Source organism: Glycine max, chromosome 17, assembly GCF_000004515.6.
Source record: "Glycine max cultivar Williams 82 chromosome 17, Glycine_max_v4.0, whole genome shotgun sequence".
Classification (NCBI taxonomy): Eukaryota; Viridiplantae; Streptophyta; class Magnoliopsida; order Fabales; family Fabaceae; genus Glycine; species Glycine max.
The window spans coordinates 36560610-36566897 of record NC_038253.2 but is presented as its reverse complement, the minus strand read 5'-3'; positions in this window follow the sequence as shown (position 1 = coordinate 36566897).

Genomic DNA, 6288 nt, shown 5'->3' with positions numbered 1-6288 from the left:
CAGTGTTGTAAATCCGTTGATTCACAATACATTGGAATTTAATTGTGTTTTGAGTTGCTAGTAAGAGCTCATTTTTCTTAAATGAATTCCAACAGTTTGATTCATCGTATAGTTAATTTTTGTCTGGGGATGCTGTTTTCGGGTGTTTTGTGATAGCTTACATCAAGTAGCGTGGAAGTCGGCTTTGTAGACATTGTAGAAGGGGCCAGGGAGAGAGAAAACTTGCAAGAAGGGTAAGATGGGAACTTTACCAATTTTTGGGTGTACCAAGCAAAAAATAGGATGCATTAAATAATTGCCCTTATATTAAGTTAAACAAGGTAAGATGGGAACTTTACCAATTTTGGGGGTGTACCAAGCAAAAAAATAGGATGCATTAAACAATTTTGGATTTTTGACAGTTCTTAATTTTACTATTGAAACTGGTCGAATTTAATCATTGAAACTTTTTTTTTTTTACCCACTAACCTGCACGAAATCACCCAAAATGTAGTTTTTCTGGAGTACTCATTTTTGGATTGGGTTTGGTTAGGTCACCCTATACACCCTTAATGAATGGATATTCTTCTTGTACTGTTATAGGGATGGAAATGAGCCGAGTCGATTGTCAAGGGTCTATGACTCGGCTCGTCTTGGCTTGTTTACTATAAAGGTCAAACTCAAACTTTTTAAAAAGTTTTTTTAGATAAAAAGGTCAAAGTCAAACTATAAAAAACGTTTGTTAAACTTGACAAGTCGATTTGTTTAAGTAATAATAATAATAATAATAATAATAATAATAATAATAATAACTATTATCTTTACCATTTTTATGGTATTATGAATGACAGGATGAAGTGGCATAAAGTGCTTAGAGAGTTTACTTGCATGTGGAAAATTTTCAAAAAGAAAAAGACTTAAGTTAAAAGGATAATGCAACCAGAGCAGCTAATGCAAACTTAGTTCCTAGAATCTAAAGAAGAGTTTCTTAATTGATGATGCACATGTTTGGCCAAAGGATATTTTCCAAAAGTTTTGTGAGATTTTATAAATATGATATTTACTCTCTGGTGCTATACTCGATTACCAGTGGCCAAAATAATTTCAGAAATGCTCTTACAAAATTTGAATTTAAATTTTAAAGCCTATAATCGATTACACAAGGCTCGTAATCGATTACCAAAAGTTTTAAACGTTTTGTAACATCCTTTAGAAATTTGAATTTAAATTCTAAAGCCTGTATTCGATTACAACTTATGTATAATAGATTGCCAATAACTTGAGGGATTGTATCATATCTCAACAAAATACCTCAAAATTGTTCAAGAGCCCAGACAACATTGTTTATATGTTCTCCCTCCAAATAGATAAATGCAACTAGAAATGTCATTCTTGTAGGTGTCTAATACAATCCTACCCCTCAAAGGCATTGGATAAAACATTCCAAAATATATCAAGTACAACTTGTTCATCCTTCAAACTATGTCAATGAATATACTGATTGTGTTCAAGAAGTTTCATTAGTTGTTGCATTTCATTATTACTACCTCTTATAGAAGACCATTATGCATATCTTGCATTGTCTACTTGCTTCAAATGTTGTACAAATGTTGACATTCTGCTCCTTCAAAGTGAGCAGGATATTATTTGGTGTGACCATTGACTTTGTCATATCACCAATAATAATTTTTTCATCCTCAATCAGTCGACCAACACATGGATGTCCAACGAATGACTTAGTCAATACATGATTATGAGTCCCACATATTAACTTCACCATCCACCCTTCACCTCCCAACACTGGTTTCACTCACAGCTTAAAGGGACAACCACATTTTCTACTATTAGTCACTATTCGTACTAAATCTTTCTTCTATGATCCATATTTTCAACTCCTCTCACAACCAATTAAAACAAATAAAGTCATTTCTCTCTTTCCAGTATTTGTATCTGACCTCATTATCACAGTCACAAAACCAATATCATACGCAACATTAAGAACCCATTGCAATACATCCTCACTGGTAGCAAACAACTACAAAATGAATAATATATGCTTAGTCTTGGGACATTCATTTGCTTACTTTGAAAAAATATAAAATCATATCAATACTTGAGAATTATTGAAGATATCAGAACAATCAATATTTTCAAACACACTAGGTTCCTCTCCATTGTCTTCATTCATATTAATTTCTTCAAACATTATGTTCTCGTATATCCACTAATCTTCGTCGCTTTTAACAAAACATTAAAAAAATTCAATGACAAACTAACAACAACTAATGAAATTTCATACATATAGCTTATATGGATTGGCATATAATAATTCATACCTCTGTATATATATAACAATAATTTATCTCTTAATAAAATATATGAATTGTTATCACTTATAATTAATTCTAATTATTTATAAATAAATCTATTTATTTTAAGAAAACTACGATGTTGAAATTTATTTTAAAATCTTCTACAGTAGATAAGTATGTAGATATATCAATAAATATGTTCTTTAACATATACTATCACAAAAATTTATTATTTTTTTACTGCATATACTAATATATTACATTGAAATTGATAAGCATATATATTAAAATTTATATTTAAATTCATATTTTATACACCTGAATAAACTATTTAATGTAATATTCTTTATACAAATATATTAAAAAATATAACTAAATTTATAAAAAAACATTAAAAATAAATTTTATTTTATTTTTTAAAAAAAATTGTTAAGGTATATGAATTGAAAATTCGTATAATTTATAAAAATTAACAATCTATATAAATCATGCAAATAGACAATCCCTAAGGTTTATATGAATTGTCAATTTGTATGATTCGTACAAATCGATTCATACAAATCTTACGGATTGTAAATTTGTAAGTTTCTTACGGTAGATATTAATAATGAGTTGTAGGAGTAATCCCAAAACATTTGTGAATGGTGCATTTAAATTTTTTATTTTCAGCCAAATACCCAACTGATCATTTTTTTTTGTATCATTTTGTTTTTGTTCTCCATTTTGTCTGCAAATCAAACCCTAACTAATGTGAAATATAATGAACCTTTGGTTGTACATATATATGATCCAATTAATTGAACCTGCAAGAACATGAAATATAATACAGTATTAATAACAAAATTGAGGTCTCTTTTTTTGCTTCTTAATTTGAAAGTTCAAAGGGACAAAAAAAATAATACTACTGATTAACAAAGAGCTGACATGAGATCGATATGCATGTGGTCATTGAATGGAATGCCTTTCACTTTAAACAAGAAGATATCTAATCGCATATATCCCTTTGTTACTTTGATTTTAATGATATATCTAGAACCGTTGAATGTTACCGGTTACCACCTTATATGCTCATGCGTGACAATCCTTCACATCCACGCATAAAGTAGATATATAGAGTTGCACAAAGAATGTAAGTTTTTGCATAACTAGCTAATATAAATGCTTGTTTAATATACGGTAGTCGTATATATGCCATATGATGATACATGCATATATATGTAACAAGTAATATTAATGTACGCATTGGCTGGCATGATATGTATCTTAGACGCGCATGGATTGCAAAAGTATATACAGGATAAATTCTTAGCATTCAATTAGAGCATAAGTTTGATTAATTAAGATTTAAGAATCATGGTAATTTAAACTTAACGCAAGAATGAAAACTTACTCATCTAGCTTGGCATCTTCGTGAAACAGTTGGATCAAGGTTATCAAATTCGAGAGTTTACTTAAATTCGTAAGAGTTTCATAAACTCGACTCATGACTCAACTCGTAGACTCGTAAGAGTCTATTTCATATAAAAATAATAATAAAATATCTATAAATAACATAATAATTAAATATTTCAACAATATAATAAAATAAAATAGTAAATCATAAAGTTCATAATATTTAATTTAGCAAGTCTAATAATAATATATCACTACTAGATAATAACTTGCAGAGGTTATAGTAGTGGTAGATCATTCTCATCGAAGATTTGCTGTTATTACAAAACAAATGTTTGATATTATTAAAGGTAAGAATTTGTATTTGAGAATAATACACTAAATGAAGGTATATTAAATGTTATACAAAAAGAAAATAATAAAAAATGACTTACATTTTAGTTTAATTTTTTTAATTTGCTAACTCGTTGACTCGGTGATAAACTCGAGAGTTTAGCGAATTTACTTAGAGATTATAAAATTTACCCAGAGTCTATTAAAAAAAAATTTACTCAAGATTCAACTCACTAGATGAATTTATAAACTCGTAAAAATTAGCGAGTTAATTCAAAATTTTGATAATAATGATTGGGATCGATATTATAATGCATGATGAGAATCACTAATATAATTAAAGATATTATATGTAGTCGGTTTAGGCATCAAGACCGTACGCTTTAATTCGACGGTTTTTGGACTTGGAGGATACAAAAATGTGGTCAAGGTATGATGTATGATTACTTCAGAGTGCATGTGAGTATGTGACATGATGACTCCATTTTGTAGTTCCGGTGGCCATTAAATTGTTTTTTCTGTATAAATATCTTTTTAGTATATGTAAATATACTAGATTTGACATTCATCTTTGATTTTTTGTGATGTGTAAGAGATTTTTGGATAAGCTATAATTATGTATTGTATCATAAACGATATCTAATGAGCTCCGACCAATAAAAAAAATTCTAGAGATTTAACATTTAATTCCGCTAAAAAATTTCTTTTGTAAAATTGTATCTAAATACTTCATTTTTTTTTTTGTCAATTTTTGCTTACACAAATGCTTACGTAACTCGGAATTTTACTGTGTAGATGAAAAAAATGAAAGGATTGGATAGTACATACTTCCTAAACAAAAAAAAATTACAAGGATTAAAACCATCGAAATATAATATTATTCATATAAAAATGAAAAAAAAATATTTAAACCTTTAACTTTTATCTTTGCCAAATTCTTTCCATATATGACAAAAAGATAAAATTGGAATTACCTCATGCATGGATTGCATGGTATATCTAGCTAGCATAACTTCCTTGTACTTTAAATGCATGTTAATTGTGAATATGAATTGCGAATTTACACATATGCTCCAAGCAACGTACTATACAAATTACAAAATAAAGGATTATACATACATACCCTCGAGCCTCAATAATGTCAATATTATATACATTATTTCAAGCAGTGCCAAAAGAAGGGTTGGGGTTTTAGACTAAACAAATAACACAGAAAGTGAGGGAAAGGGTGGATGATAGAGAATGAGATGAGGGAAAGAAATTAAGAAAAGAAAGTGTAAAGCTATAAGAACCTGGAAATGAGGGAAATGTGGGTAAAGTGAGGGACAAGAAGACAAGGCCTGGGCTTGAAATGCACGCATGCTTTGCCTACTAACAGCAGCTTCCCTACTCACCACACCCTAACCCCTCTCTATCTCAGACACGCCAACTTGTTTTATTTTCCAACACGGCTAGCTTCAACCCCACACACCCCTTTGCTTTCTTTGGACTCAGCACCTCTTTTCACCTCCAAAGAAAAACATAAAAGAAAGTATAGTTCCCTTTTCCTTTAATGCCTTTTTTTTTTTTTTTCAAAGCTAAGTATTCTCATAGTAGGGATCCATATAACAAACTTCACACACCTAATATGATAAGACTGTTATTATTGTTTATTCTTATAGTCACAAGTTGTGAGATTAATTTTTTGAGACTTAAAATTATCAAAATAAATTTTACTTCTTTAAACGAAATCTTTTCATATAAACGGATAAAGAATCAAATTTTGTCATGAAACTTAGTTATCTACTACTTTAATGCCTTTATTGTCATTGTTTTCTGCTAGATTTATCCATGTTTGTGTACATATTATAGGACTTAGTCATCTTGCAAGGAACTAACTAAAGCGTTTAAGTAATGTGGGCATTAAGAAAAATAGCCACTTTTATTTCACGTACAGTAAATTTTTGTGGTTATTATAGAACAAGTATATATTTTGTGCATGCATTGTGTTAGGAATATTTCTTTTCATGAGATGACAATTTTAGTTTATGGGGCGCATTTCTTTAAATAATTTAGGCTGATCAGTTTGAACAAACTTTTGACAATTATGAGAGTTCTTTGATTGGGAGAAGCATTTGTTCTCTTAGACAAAAAATGGTGATAAGTTTATATGTACCTATAGAGGGTAGTTAAATAAAGGAATTCTGAAATAATTAAGATGCACAAGTTAAATTCAACTTAAATACATAGTAAACTTAACTCATTGTGATTCCTATATTCATTAATTATTTTT